Source organism: Rhodnius prolixus, unplaced genomic scaffold (assembly GCF_049639745.1).
Source record: "Rhodnius prolixus isolate KJV_2025 unplaced genomic scaffold, Rpr scaffold_8, whole genome shotgun sequence".
Taxonomy (NCBI): Eukaryota; Metazoa; Arthropoda; class Insecta; order Hemiptera; family Reduviidae; genus Rhodnius; species Rhodnius prolixus.
This window is the reverse complement of record NW_027411593.1, coordinates 32,858,760-32,875,360: the sequence shown is the minus strand read 5'-3', so window position 1 is coordinate 32,875,360 and position 16,601 is coordinate 32,858,760. Positions and strand designations below refer to the sequence as shown.

Below are 16,601 nucleotides of genomic sequence, written 5' to 3'. Positions count from 1 at the left end.
TTCTTTCTTTATGTGTTCTTCTCCTCCTCTATTGTAGTTACTTTTGTCTAAGAGTTAGGAAAGCAATTTATCTAGTCTAGGCTAGTATTCTCAAAACTGGAGATGTAGGGTGCTTTGGATCCAGAAAATGGTTATCCCTATCTACTGTTTCCCACTTTTGTCAACACTTTAAGTTCTCTTAAAGATCCTAGGCATGTCGAACTATCACTTGTTTTAGTTTTAGTAGGCACCAGTTGGTAGCACAATAAATCTTTTTGGTAGCAGTGCAAAATACTCTGTCAACGTATATTCATTCACAAATAAAAATATAAATAATTTTTCTTTTAATTAATGAATCGATAGAATTCCCTGGAGTGTAAGTTCTGAATTAGAATTAACAATATCAGAGTTAATAAATTCTAAATAGAGTACAGCCTTAGTTTGGAATTAATTAATCTCTAACTTAGCACTATGTTCCTTAATATTAACTGAGATAGATTGGTATCAGGTTATAAGTTCTTAACAGTTCTTGTTAAGTTCTCAAACCAACACTTTTCAATAAACGCTGTTTTATAATAACCTACGAAATAGTTATCTTTTTGTTATCAGTGGTTGCTTTGAAAATTTATTTTTTGACTTTTATATATCAAATTTCAGCAATTACTCAATTTCGTTGATATTATAAATACGATTTCCTAAAAAAACAAAAAGTAGAACCATTATTAGCTAAACCATTCAAGGTTGTTCACTTCGCAATATCTGAAGTGAACGTCCAGTAAAAAGAAATTTATTTTAACGGTTAGGGTTGCCAGTTAAAATTTAGTCTTTACACGAATAAAAAAAAAATGCCTGCAAAAGAAATAGTTGAGCATTTCAATCGATTATTTCTGATGTTACAGCAAAACTTTGATGTTAATTAGTGATCGCGGATCTTGCTTCATCTCAGCTTTGATTTTGAGAATCTAAGAATTCTAATGAAAGAATATTAAACTCGGCTTATCTAATCCAATCAAAGGGCGAAGTAGTTCAAGATTTGATAAGGTAACATAATTATTTTAATATGCTTATCCAATATCTATTCTGATTCAATCATTCTGATTCCATACACGCAGCTCATACATACTTAATCGTTTTTATGAAACTGAATATAATAAAATGAGAATGTTAGTCAGCATTAATACTGATTTTTTTTTTTTTAATTAGCTGTAAATATATTCTATTATTTAGTATATTTGTATTTGTTTATGTCAGAACTCAAGGGCAATTTCACATGTAAACCTATATATTATTTGTAAATAACATTTATTTTTTTGAGGTCGAAGGATAGACAAACGTCTGAGTAAGCCAGTAAATATTAAATGCAGGATTTATTTGAGTTGTTTGCAATTCACAAATACAAATCAAGAAAAGCAAATAAACAGTTCGGCAATACTATAAGAACTCTTCTTATTTTTAAATGTCACACATTAATTTACGTTTAATATTAGTAACAGGCTCCGTCTTTATTCTCTCCTTCGTTTTCATTTTTTACTTCGTTCATTTACAACCTATAATAAATATTTACTACATGTAAATGTGAATGTATGTCACAGATTATGCTCCGCATAATCCTGTAGGTCTTGTAAATAGGCTTCATTAAAACATAGTATACCTCCTAAATCTATTTTAGGCGTCGTAGAGGATAGTAGTCAATCAGTTTGAAATGAGTGTCTTTCAATTCCATGTTCACAGATTTCTGTGAAATTTAAATTACTAAAAATTGTCCTGTAAAATATAATAAAAAAAAATTAAACCGGGTGTAAAAAAATAAAATAATCTAAATCTTCCATTGATTAATCGAGAGAAAAGTCCTTCATTTCTATTCTTCTGACAATCAAATTATTTCGTACCACTTCTTTGAGTAACTAGCTTGTTTTAAGCTATTTCCAAATTTTTTTCTTAATTAACTTAAATTAAAAAATTAGCCTGAGAAAAATCCTAATTGTAAACTTAAAATTAATCTAGTAGTATTGTAGGCGCGCGTGGCCGCCTACACCCAAATGCTAAGGTGCCCAAGTGGGCGCTGTACGAAATAATAGTAGACAAAGAAGAATAGAAAAAATAAAGAGAAATAAAAGAAAAAGGGGAAGGTACTTACCCTTTGCAAGGAGCGATGTGCGTGAGGTATGTTGATAAGCTGCCTGAGAAGCGATGAGAGGAAAGGAAGCTGTGGAGCGGAAGCGTGTATATATGTTTATGTAAATGTGTGAGTGTGTGTGTGTTGAGCTTTGAGAAAGGGAGGCAATATTTGGGCTCAGGCTCAGAGAAGCGTAGCGGAAGTGGAAATGAGGTAAGCGGAAGAGTAAAGGGGGAATAGTGCAATAAGTGCACTATAAGCGGTGGAATATGCGTGAAGCGATATTCTGGAGAGGCGTTCAGATGCGGATGATGCGTACTGTTAGGTGTCAGCGGAAGTGAAGCGGGTTGAGATGCGTTAAGAGTTGCTAAAGCGTGAGCAGAGAAGCGTCTTAAACAAGGACTAGCGGGGAACTGCACAGACTAGAAAGGTGACTACATGGTTCAAAGGAAGTAGTGGGGCAAAGGGTTTAGAATATAGAAAAACAAATAAAGGAAATAGAAGCGGAAACAACAAGTTAATATAGAAAGTTTGAGAGGATAAAAAAGGTGTAAAATAATAACATAATAATGAGCGATAAGAAATATGTAGAAAGAAGGAAATTAAGGCGGATGTGTACATTAGTACGCGCGCGGGCGCGAGGCTGACTCGCGAGAGACGGACGCTAGCCAAACTGGCCGAATGGTCTCGGTCACGACCGAACAAGTATCATTAAAGTAGTAGAATCATTAAAACTAAATGGTTTTGAACAATATCTTCATCAACATTAGTTTGAATTGAAAAGAACTAGCAAATTAACACCGTCTTCCTCACATCATGCTCATTAAATAATGCAACAAACTGTATTTAGCCTTAAAATTGTTGAATTAATAATTAAAGTTATTTACATACAAGTCTATCCATTCTGCTGCATTAGTTTAAGGAAATTTAAGATGAAATTGTGGTTAGTGAACTAATAATGTAAATAACGGTGTTGTAACTACTAATCATGAAATTAATTCTATTCATCTTTTTAGTAAAGATCATAACTAATGTCCGAAACATGTGTCCACCGTTAACACCTACACTTACCATTAAAAAGAAGATGGATGGTGGGGGATTCATTATTACTTCACTTTTACTATTTTACTTTAGAATTATTACAATTTCTTAGAAATAAACCTCATTTCAAAACAAACCCCATGTTTTGTTTTTCGAAAGCAATGACCACAAAACATCACTTTAGTCCAAACCATCATCTTCTTCCAATCCCCCACCTAAACTTTAAGTGCCAGTTAAGATTTTTATGAATTTTTATTTCTTACTTTTCCACTGTTCTTAATTCAAAAATTCTTTTTTTTACAAAAAATAGATATCGATAATACAACTTGTACTACTTAAAATAAGTCATGCGCTGAAAACCAACGCCATAGCGTTTAATTTCATACAGGACTTTGGCCTCACCATTGAATGAATATATTAAATGGTCTATTTTATAACAATAAAAATAATGATATTACAATGCTCTCAAATGCATATAAATTTCTATATGTGCTGAATTCCAAAATATCTCGCTACTTGGAACTAACTTTACGTAGAAGTTGACATTTTACTTTCTCCTTGAACATAATTTATTTCTGAGGCAACTCTCTCTTCTACAAACTTACAACTGCAGTTATGTTCCATGTTCCTGAACTTCCTGCGCTAGAGGTGAAATTTGCAGCTCCATCACAACTTTAAGTAATAATAATATAAAAACAACCAACTTTTTACTTGACCTGAACACACAAGCCATCTTTGTGTAACATTGTACTTCTTTTTATTAAAGGTTCACTTATAGTTCGTACATTCACTCGTAGTTCGTAAAGTATAGGTGTATAAGGGAACAAAATTCCATACGAGTATGTTGTTTACAAAGGGTAATAAAGGAGGCGCAATTTTGAAACACTTCATGGCCCAAAAAAATTTCAACCCTAAATATCTTCTCAAATTAACGGATGTGTAAACAAAAGAACTATAGTTTATAAATAAGTAAAGTATGGTGCTGTGATGGAGAACCTTTTGTGCTCAGCGTAACAACAGTTTGAAAAATCCATACTTAAATCTGGTGCCATGTCACATACAGGAATTTTGGAATAAATTTCGGATATTTGCAACTGTAGTATAAGACAAAAGCTGTATTATACGACTCACTTTATGATCATTGATCTATGGAAAGTTTGCAATTCTTAATAAATACTGATCTATATATTATTTAAAATTTTATATTAATTTATTGTCTCTGCCCATTCCTGAAATTCCCAAAACCCAAAATGAGTTCGCGTGTCACCTCTGATAAGTGTGAAAGAGGTTCACCATTACGGTTATGGTGATGACGTTAGATACTTTTTCGTACACTTTTTGACAGTCAACTGTTATGCTGAGCAGTTTAAATATACAGTTAGCTACATTTATGCTAGAAGAATAATTGGGCTGCACGAATTGCAGCGCTCTTTTTAATTCTATTAGGAATCACATTTGGAAGTGTAGTCTAGGAATTTCAACCTCTCCTCCACATCGCAATTAGTTTTTATTCTGGTTATTAATAGAATAGCAACTATAAACTAAAAATTTTAGTTTTCAACTAAATTGCATAAATTGCTGTAAGATGTTTGTGAGAACTTTATTTTTTTTTTTTTTTCTTTCTGTAAGTGTATTTTCAAAATTGTGTTTCCTTCCCTCAATAGAAACTTGGACGATCTCTAAACTCGATAAAAATAGATATAGCCAATGACTGGGCTTGTAAGTTGCTAAGAGGAGTTATTAACTACATAAGTAGAAAATTAAAGAATACAGAAAGGACAACCTTAATAAAGTTAAGATTTTGTCTCTTAAACGACTTTTTGTTTTAAAATTTTATTTCTGATCAAATTATATAGAAGTGTTACGGAGGATCCTTGATGGTAATATTTTTATGCGTGGCCAAATTATATTGTATACCGTCTTAAGATATAAACTATTAAAACCAATTTATAAACTATTAAGTGCACTTGGAATTATTGCAAACGTTTAAATAAAAAATAATAATAATAAAAACTATTGAAAACAAGTAAACAAGCGAAAACTTCAGATAAGAAAATGGATATCGGTTATGTATCTCTCCTCCATGATTCATTTTAATTAATAGAATAGAGAATTAGCAAATCAATGACGTTGTGTGATGTATTAAAAAATTTCCGTGTTGCAATTTGACGAATTAGGAACTGATTGCAATCTTTTGCAATTTCTTCAAGCATAACTTCCCTAACATAAATTTGACCTCTTCGAGAAAATTACTGTAACAAATTTGATAAAAGTATAATTAACGGGTCTGCTATTACTATTTAATTTTGTTTTGTGTTTTTCTTTTTAATTGGTGAGATTTGTTACATAGTAATTATAATTAATGAAATATCAGCCAACTGTACGTCAGAATAAGCAGTACTTGAATACACTGACTGTTGTAAATAAACAATAAAGAAATAAATAAAAGGAAAAAGATTACCTTAGTGGTTATCTTACTTGTTTCCCAGTGAAGATCGCGGTTTTTAATCTAGCTGCCAACCCTTTCAGCAGTTAATTTTTTTTTCTGATCTATAAAGGTAGTGATAGTTAACGCACATGCAAATGCGTAAATCACATAATAAATTACTTAGTTCTTTTTTAAATTGAATAGAAAAACAAAATCCGGGTTTCGTATTTGTAAACATCACAGGAACTCTGCTTGTATTAGCCTTGATAAATAAAGAAATACGTAAGTAAATAAATTTTAGAACACAGGGAAGGGATTAGCTATGAGGTTAGCATACTGGACTCCCACGCGGAGGTCCCGGGTTCGAATCCAGCAGCTGACCCTTAGATTTTCTCTTCCTAGGAGCTTCTTACAGCTCACTGTCCGGTGATGGACAGTGTTGTCTGTAACGAGAGAACACTGTCCGGAGGCCGGCAGTGCACTGGAAAAAGCTCCGGGCGCTAATGACCTCAGCTGTGATTGCGCCAAAAAAAAAAAAAATTTTAGAACAGAATTATGCTAAAACTTGTAAAATTATTCTGTTTATGTTAATAAAGAAATAAGATCAACTAATATTGTAGCATCGAAGTAACCAAAAATAACTTTGCAAAAAGAGAAGACGATAATTTACACATTAACAATCAAACGAATAGGAGATATTTCTTTTATTAATTGTTGTTTCTGCCCTGATATATTTCTCGTCAAAAAATAAGAACAGTTCTTTTCTCTTAAGATTGTTAAAAATGTTTAACTTTAAATATTTATTCAGCAGCAAGCAGTATATTTTTCTTAAATATGGAAAAAAACTAAAAATTAATTGCATTTTTACATGAACATGGTATATATTATTGGCTCTAATATTTGATTTTTTCTCCTTCAAGTTAGAAAAATCCACTCATTCAATCCTTACAGAAATAATATACGATTACATCAGATTATCTTTAGACAAATGTTAAATTTCAATAAAAAAAATTACATTAAATGTTGTAATATTAAAATGTAAACTTAATTTGCATGTTTGGAACAATATTTTTGGCCAGATTTTGAGAAGTATGAGAAGGATTTGATTGTAGATTTTTACCCACTTTATAAACTTGATATCTTTGATAGGGAAATTTCACTGAAAGTTAAGGAGCAGATCAATGGAGAAGGATCAAGCATGCATTTAAAAAGTGGATCAAAATTGTTTGGCCATTTTAGTCTCGAAGTGGAAGCAATTATCACTTATGCGGGATAATTTTGAGCGACCCTTAATGTTAATGTTAAACTCTCAAGTGAGCTTCGATTAATGTGATCCTTTAAAAATTAATTTTTTTCAGGAGAGATATGATGGTTTATTTTCATGGCAAAATTGGTTTTCAATCTTTTTAATCTTAATTAAATTGTTGCAGAACAAATAAATTGTATTGTTGCAAAACTGTCCCCAATTAAATATAATATAAAATAATTATAAATTTACAATTTCAATCAATTTTAAATGTAAACAAGGAAAAAAATGTTCTAACACAAATATTAGGACATCACCAACAGCTTTTAGCCATGACAGCTGTCTTAAAAGAAGTTTATGTTTAATTTTTTTGTATTTATTGTTTTTCTACAATTTAAATGAAGATATTGTTTCATTCATTTAACAATAAAACCCTAACAATACTAAAAAATGAAAATAAATAATTTTTGACCGTTAACTCTGATTTACTTGTTAGTATAAAAGTGCGCTAGAACAGTCGGTTTTTGTAGCACAATAAGGTACAATACATTCTTATCAACAATTAAAGCAGGTGCATGACCTTGATCACGCTATTAAAAAAAAAAAAAAAGTAATAATAAAAATAATAAAACATCTTTTATAATCATCCAAAGGACACGTCTTGTGATGCGTTTAGTTAGGAAGAAATGAATTGGGTTTCTGGATATTACTGAAATATTTCTGAGTTTTACTTTTAAATGAAGATTAAAAAAAAAGAGTAGACATCTGTTTTTTTATCTAGAAATAAAAGTTAACGATTGTAAATAAACTACGAGCTTAGGTCAAAGTGGGTTAGACGTGTTTCTAATTCTGAGTGTAATGAGCGAGCCAGTAGTTCCATCTGATTTGTCCAGCACTAACCTTCTTGCTCTTGGTATAGTAATATCCTTGAACTGGTATTTCGCAGCCATACTTTCCTCTCCTTTTAATATCATTGCTTGAACGCACTGCGTTCCCAAGTCCTGACCTTCGCTTTGATTAATTGACCCCAGGGATGCTGCAGATAACTCCAGCTGAAGAGTATTCAGCTATAAAAACATTCCCTTTTTGAGAGAACATATCCACACTACTTTGTTGAAACTTGTAATTAACTTTTGCTACAGTTTCTGAACATTTTTTTTTTGAGAAACACTGTTTGTTAATGCCTCTAATAAAATAGTATTATGATGTCGAGTACTAATGCGGTGGTAGATGAATATTCCAGAAACATAAAAGCTAATTTTCCTCATGAAAATCTTTTAGGAGGCGTGTCCTAATATTGTGGAAATGCGAACACAATAAAAGTGTCTTTATCAGTTACTTTGGTATGGGTTTTTAGTAATATGAGTAATATTGTAACCACTCCTTCGATAAGTGGTTGCTAAAAAAACTTGGTAAATAGTGCAAATTGTGAAATAGTGCCCAATATTATAGATTCTTCAATCGTTTGTTTTACCAAAAGTTTATTCTGCTTTTAACGTAGAACTCGGTGATGGAATTAAAGTATCTTTTGTTTTGTTTTTTTTGTATTGTTAAAGAGGAAGATGAAATCGAATTGTCAAAAAGAAGAAAGAAAGAAGTGAGTTTGCAATTGTGTCACTGACGGATCATGGACCTTTATTTATTTGAGTTATTAGAGTAAATCTATTTCCTATTTCCTTATGGCCCTGTAATAAAATAATAGTAATTAATAAAGATTTGCAATTAACTTATACAGATTAATTTGTAATAAAGTTACTCATTTATTGTTAAAGTGTGCTAGTATCCTTGGTTAATTACACGTTTTGAATATGAAATGTGTAAAAAGGAAAGCGGGGTTGCCTTGGAGATGGCTCAGTCACCTACCTCATCACTTGTTGTAAAACCATACCATGTGCTAAAAGCACTTAATTCATTTACTATGGGGAAAATAAACTTCTTTTTTATTAATATCATGTTACCATTCATGTTATCATGTTAGTAATTCTAAAAAACAATCGTATTGTTTGACAAATAAACATAGAACTATATGCCTTTATTGTGTTAGTCACATTTTATAACATATGTGAGTAAAGGTTCAAGGTTTATAGCACTTAACTTGCCTAAAATGTATTTCGTATAAGTATGTAAATTTTTAGGTGATTGAAGCTGAATTTTAGTGAAGAAGAAACACGTAATTTTATAAGGGAAAAACAATTTCTCAGTTTTAAAATGAATTTTATACTCTGATCTCATTGAAAAGAATTTTCCTCCAATTTTGACTTTTTACTGAATATTAAATTGCTTCTAAAAAATAAGAAAACAATCTATAATAAAGTAGTCCAGAAAAAACTAAAGTGACATCTCATCACTTCAACACCCTGTAAGAAGATATATGTGAGTAGACATGAGCAACTTCAAGATGTAATTTAAAGGGCTCCCTCTGTAATTAAAAACTTTAAAACGCTGAAATGTTCATAAAAAAGGTGAACAGTTTTTTTTACAGAATTTTAAGTGCACAACAAATACAAGATCAGTTCACCTTATGAGAAAATTTTTGTGTGCCATTATATTTATGATACCAACTATATACAGAATTAATTAATATAAATTAATAGATGGTCAAACGGATGGAAAATTTAAATAGAATAGAATGGTTAATAAACATAGAATAATCAATAATATAAAATAAATTAATTTAAACATAAGTGCAAGACTAATCTATAATTATTCTATAAAAAAACTGTCCTATTCATTATATTGCAAAAGATGCTAAGTATTTTGTAGGATATTCCTGAAAATAAATAATGATGTACTGAGAAACATAATTATTATAAAATCATGTACCAACGAAAAGATATTTCGATAGAATCAAAGTTAAACATTGTTTTACAATAATTGTGATAAATTCAATAGAATTCCATATAACATGAGAACAAACAAACATTAGAGGAATACTTTGGTCGTGTGATGAAATTTTTCTTAACATACATTTTAGTTTTCAAAGTTTACGCAATGCTATAAGTTATAGAACATTTCGTTACAGCATTATTAATGATATTATGTTAACTATGAAAGACTAGTAACAGAAGAAGTGCCCCATTCAAGGACTATTTATGATATAATTAAATGAACAAAAGTTCATTAACTGTCTCACTAAATGAATTTAATGATAGCTATCTTACAACTAAATATGGTAATGAAGGCCATCTGATTATCATTGTATGTCTGAATCATATGTCATTTTCACTTTCTGTGACTATAAAGTATTGAATTACGGCAGAAATATGACTGCTATTATACTCGTACTATCTCTCATCTCCTATCTCTCTTACTGCCGTAAGGAGAAGTACAAACATTAATCACAGATTCATCAATATGTTTACAACATAAAGACGAGATCTTAGATTCTCTGAGAACAAAAATTTGAATTCATTCATTTTTTAAAAAGAAGGGTACTTATGTTTTCGCAGTTAAACGCTGCAAGTTGTGTTTAAAAAAGGTAAACGTGAAAAAGCAGAGAAAAGCAAATAAACCTTGATGCATTTTAGCACAAATAAGAGAGTATGTTCATAATATATTCATAAGAAGAGTATTATCCATTACTAGAAGATATTTTCTTTAAAAAATTACTTGGAATTCTTTCTTTTGTGTTTTGCAGGAAGTGTGAAGGTATTTTGTTTCTAGACAAATATTTGCTAAAATGGCATACAAATGAAACATGTGACGTTCCTAACTAAAAGAATATGTTTTCTCACACTTACTAAATAAATATTTAATGTTTTTTTTTTGTTTCACCATGAAAAATCGCACATCTGAATAAAACTAAACTAAGGTATGAGCAAGAAGAAAGTGGGTTTTACAGATGATAAAACTAAATACAACTTCGGTGAGTGTTCAGTTTCTGCCTTAATTACTGATGCTTCTTCCCTACAATCTTATCAATTCCCTACCTTGCACATATTTCTTTAACTCTACGATCCTAATCAACTAAATAACAATTTAAAGTGCGAGTGGGCTCTGAATTTTCCCCAGTTAAACCTATCTCTTCTCAAGTTCCACAAGACAGCATCCAAGGTCACATTCTGTGCATTTCTGATATTCCTATCCAACCCTAACACCTTAATCACTACCAATGCTGACGAGATCTCTATTCTCTCACAACCATCCAAACCCTCTAAATCCCATCAAGAGCACTTCAATCTAATAGAAAGCAGGCGTCCCTCTACATACGATACCTATTCGTTGGTGCCTAAAAAATTAATGAAAAGTGTCTAAAATAAATTTTATATTGTATATCAGTACCTTTAATGAAAAGTGTCTAAAATAAATTTTATATTGTATATCAGTACTCGGAGGTTTACAATACTAAGTCCATTTTTTCAAAATTTATTTTTTTAATCTTTCTAATACAAAATTATTTTTTTTATTACCCAACCATTTGTTAACGTGCGTCTATGTTACTTATTATCCACCAAAGATTTAAGTAAAATAACTCCTGTGGGCTTATAAGTAAGAAAAAACTCTTTCATTTGGTCTGTAAAAAATTTAAAATGTGACATATTGTTGTGTACCTTCGAGGTACTATTATATTAATTGTAAATTGATAGCTCAATCTATAGTTTTTCGGAAATCATTACCACCCAAAAAGTGTAGTCTATTTGTACCCTAGAAAAGTTCTGTGCCTGATTTGGATCCGAAATGCTGGAGAAAACAGTTGGTTTCATTCGTCCAGTTTGGCCTATGTATCTGTTTATCAAACCTAAAACGAATTAAAATTATTATAGTTGATGGGCAATTCTATATTATTGTACTGTGTACCAATAAACATGACAAAATTGAATATTTAAACTAAATTGATTTTTAGTTGAATAAGAAATTGCATATAATATCATAAACTTAAATTGCAACTTCTGGGTGTTTCTAGTCTAGATTAAAAAAACTAGTATACTAGTATTACAAGCTAGCTAGTTAATTACTATTTTTACATTTAGATTTCTCTTTAGTAGAAATGACATAACTATGTTACAAAAGCTTATATTTTCATCTACTACTTTTGCAAAATACTTGTTTGCTGATACAATGTGACTTTTTTTTGGTACCAATAACTTCTTGACGAAACAAGATTATTTTTTCGTTTTAAATATATTTTTAGTTTAATAGTTTAATCTATCAACTATGAACCTTTTGATTACACGGTAATGAGAGTAAATTGGAATACTTATTAGTGACATAATACTGCCGGTTGTTAAATATATTAAAAGAAGTAATGTATAAATATTCCCACGGTTTTTTGTATTACATCCTCAGGTTTCTGTTAACTCACATTATTTAGCGGATTATATAATATATGAATGAAATTATTGGGAATATGTAACTTAAAATTGGCTGGGACAAAAGATAAGTTGTGCTACTAGTTGGCGATAAGGTTTCCCATTATTTTTATAAAAATAATTTTAGGAAAGGGATCTCTCCAAAAGTGATTTAGTTTAATGTTCAGTTTTTTAAGATGTATATGTTTAACAATATTTTACTATCTTGAAAGTTAATCTACTTCAGCGAAACCAAAACTGCGAAAATTATGGTTTGTCTAAAAATAATTATCGTTCCCACATCCTACAGCTCTATATCCGTTCATTATATCTAAGTAACTCACAAACTTGAAACTAGATGAAGAAAGATCATGTTCAATTACTAGTTCCTCTAATTTGATACGCACTCAATAATTGAATAAGAATTTACCACAGAATTCTGTTCAAATATTTGTCATTTATAGGAATACTAATTGGACATTTTGTAATTGTGCTTTGGGTTGAAGTTTTTATTAAAAGTATTTAAATAAAAAAACTCTTTGTTGATGACTTTTTAAGAATAAAGCTCTAGTAGCGTTGCAATGAAGCTAACATTTTGGAATAATCACCCATTTTCTTTCAACTCTTAGCCTTTGAAACACATTTATTTACTTTTATAAAACAGCTGCAAACATAAATACTCAACTAATTATTGTTAAAAATCGATGTTATTTCAGGGGCTGCGCAAGCAGTCTGCTACGATTTTCAAAGATGACGAAGATATGACTCCAAGCAGTTGGATTGTTTGTTGTCTTAGTAATTTGGGAATCATAGTTTTGTGAAATACCCCATGCTGATCACTTGTACATTCTATTTGTCAAGATTCAAACACTCTTCTTGTAATATGATTTTACATAATATTATTAGTTAATTTAATTATATATTTGAAGACCTTGATGATAGCTACAATTTCTTCATTATAAACCGTGGCTGAGGGTCATAGATAGCAATTCCTACTTTATTATCCAACTTGTATCTATCACATTCAATAACTGTGCAGCTAGTTTAGTTACATTTATTTTTTTTTCAAAAACAACGTCCTATCGACGAGCGATACTGACCTCAATTGAATTGCTAATATTAAATTCAGTAAAAATCAGTTCATATTAGATATGCAATACATACGAGTAGTTGTACGCTGCTTTGCATGTCACTGGGAACTTAGTTGCTTAATTTTTAGTGCATTGCCAAGGTTTTGCCAATGACACAGGCCGCTTACTTTGGATGACTCTGTTCAAAAAAAAATCCGTGCACTCGCGGAAGATTAGCCTCACCGCAGTTGGGTTATGTTCTAGTAAGGGATGATATTACTGCACCGTCATGAATGAGTTTCATTTCTTCACAATTAAGACCCAATCCGGCTATTTTGGATTGTACATTTGTAACTTGCAAAGCCCTACTTTATGTGATTAATTTTATTTATGTGTATCGAGGCACGTGTAAATAAGCTAACTCAAATTCGAAAGAAATCGTGTGCAGAAATTTACATTATCAGAAAACTTTCTCTTAGAAGCTGTAAATAAACTAAAGATAATAGGTTATTGGTACAGAAAATTAATAGTAGAATCAATAAAAAATTATTGTTTTGATTAAAATGTCTGTAGTTTTATAACTTAGTTGGAAAAAGTTTACAATCATAGAAAAAAAACTTATGTGCTAATCGCATACTATTTCATATGATTACTTATTTAACTCATCTTTTTGCCTCGGACTTGTATTAGCAGATTGTAAGGAAAACGTTAGATTAATGATGTTTTAGACGTGCAAACATTAAAACTTAAAAAAATAACATTGAATAATAATAGCTTTGTGTACACGATTGCAAAATTGAACAGTGGAGATACTTTATCGATCATTAGAGTTGGCAAGGTTTAAAAAATAAATAAAAATAACATAGTAATTTTCCAACGAATCATAATTTGATAATTTATCATTCTTTCTTACGCAATTACATATTTGTTCACATTTCTTTTATAATACTTAGCTAACAATTTGAAGTAGGCGCATTTATTTTTGCCATCTTTTGACCTTGTGTTAGTAAAAAAAAAGATTAGACGTTTCTTACGATTTTCAATTTCTTCAAATACCGAATTATGTAGCAAAATTTTATGAAAATCTTTCAATTGAAAATTATAGAAAATGCGACTGTAACACATTTAACTTTGTGAAAAATACAAAAAATTTTCAAACAAATATCAACTAAGTTGATATTAAATTTCACATTTGCAAAGAATGCCTGCTATTGAACGAAACGAATGATGGACCAATGGTGCTAATTAGTGATTATGAAGTGAATCTAAAAGAAGTTGAAGGTCATAAAATTCTAATTTTTTTTTTTTTTTTTTTGGTAAGAGGTTTGCTAGTCTTATCTTGTTGCTTTAAAACCTGTTTGCGGTCAACCAGAACTGAAGGTCGCTGGATCATTATTTATGAATACGTTCTAAATAGAATTTTGTAGATAAAGTGATAAAATTGAGGAAAAACTCCCAACATAGTTCTAGAAAATGCACTACGTCGAATTCCTTAGTGAACAAATATTCTTATATTGGCCTGTCGCAACTACCGGATATGCTGTTTATCATTGATCTAAATATTTGCTTTGTTTGGGATCAATAGTTCTTATTTCAACCAAATTACATTGGCCAATGAAATTTTACAGGAATAATTTGTAGAGAGGATAAAGTTCTGTTGAAGACTGACAAAACTTATGAAACTACTTCAAAGAAGAAGTTATACCTACAGCTGCAGACTTATGTCATATTCCAGTTCGTCTAGAAAAGTGCATTCTTGATGCTGCTCACGCCTCTAAAGATGTACAAAAGTGAATTTTGACCAATGAAATAACAAATCTTCTTTTTAAAAAAAGTTATAGTTTCGTCTTTGTTAAGCAAGTTCATACTGTTCGAAGATGTAGTTGAAGTGCTCTTTCTGCAGTGGCAAATGCCTGCGAATATTATGTGCACCATTGATTTGCAAAAAAAATGCTACGGACCATCTCTCTAGAGCAGTCTTTAGCCAGCAGTACCTCTCTTAGCAAGTAACTATTTATGAGGGCTCAGGTGATTTGTAGTAGAAAAAGAAGTTAATGTAATAGAGTTAAAATCAGATTTATTGATGCGCTTTAGAAGTTCTCGAGAGACGCCACGATAGCTAAGCGTTTAGAGGCGAGGCCTGTAAAGCTAAAATGTATTGTGGTACTGGGTTCGATTCCCGGTCTTAGGCCTTGGATTTCATTTAAATGGTTAATAAAAGAAATTTACAGTAAAGTATGTTTGACTAGTCGCCTCCGTCCACTACACCTAATTGGTAGTTGGATGTAAAGCCTGCCTGAAAAAATAGGCAATTACTTTACTTTAGAAGTTCTCGATTTGCTGGTATTAGAAAGGCGTTTTTTACAGATTGACTTAAAGCGATCAAATCGGGACTAACTTCGTTTTATATTGTGAATTCTAAAGAAGTAGCTGGCAGTTTTAGACGACAAACCACATCTATGAGGTGTCAAGTTCGAATTTAAATGATGGAAAAGAAATTTTTACTGTCTGAACAAAAGTCTAATTCAGTTTTAGGTGTGGCTATAAAAAAATAATCGACAATTTTCAACTAATTAGTGATTATCTGACCATGATTATAACGGATGTCATATCGAAAAAAGTAATACTATGCGTGACTTTATATGTTACATAATTTATTTATTTTTTTACTTGTAAATAATTTATTAAGTACAATTTTAATTATTGATTATACCAGTTTTTCTAAATTTTTAATTTTTAATTTTACTTGTTTGGCAAGATTTACCTTCTTTTTTATTAAAATTTTATTATCCTTGAGTAATTTAAATATTTTTGTGTACCTGTGCTGCATTATTTCTTTTATATATATTCATTATGTATACATGTATATGTTAAACTATGTATATTATTGTCCAGTCTCTTTGGTTGTGAAAGGCTCTTGTGGGTGCCAATAATTAAAAAAAAACAAAAAAATAAACAGTATCCACCGCAGTTATTTTTTTTTTTTAGCTGAGGGGCTAACGATATTGACGTTATTCGATATTAAAATCGTATTAACACAAGTGCAGCAAAATATTTATTTGAAATTTGTTACATATGGTTTTTACGTTCAATTTTATTTATTTATTTTACATACAGCCGTGATGGACACATATGTAGATTAATGGTTATTTAATTAGTAACAAGAAGATATTTATCAAATAAAATATATTCATTTAATTGTTTTTATTACATGATTCAGTGATTAAGTTTTAAACGATTCATTGTATTGATGAGAAAGATCTATATAAATGGAATTCATAAACTATGTGAAAGGAATTTGGAAAGGGAACATTTTTGCTAAAACTTATTTTAGTTAATCAAAGCAATTAAATGAACAATAAATCATTATTTTATCTTTACAAAGATAAGGAAAACTATTCCCACAACAATTGTGTGGTTAACCTAATAAACT

General features: G+C 30.4%; 2 protein-coding genes across 4 annotated transcripts in view; one reads left to right on the top strand and one right to left on the bottom strand.

The window, feature by feature from the left end:
* The window catches only part of LOC141451222 (polyamine-transporting ATPase 13A3-like), a 268,590-nt gene that overhangs the window by 32,267 nt on the left and 219,722 nt on the right, over positions 1-16,601 (bottom strand). The gene's annotated exons all lie outside the window — the stretch shown is intronic.
* The window catches only part of LOC141451225 (fatty-acid amide hydrolase 2-A-like), a 29,040-nt gene that overhangs the window by 1,587 nt on the left and 10,852 nt on the right, over positions 1-16,601 (top strand). The window contains exon 2 of one of the 2 annotated variants that reach the window (XM_074122445.1): positions 879-1,020. The exons of the other annotated variant lie outside the window; for it this stretch is intronic. The gene's annotated coding sequence lies outside the window, so the exon portion shown is untranslated. The remainder of the gene's footprint in view (positions 1-878; positions 1,021-16,601) is intronic. 2 annotated transcript variants of the gene reach the window in all.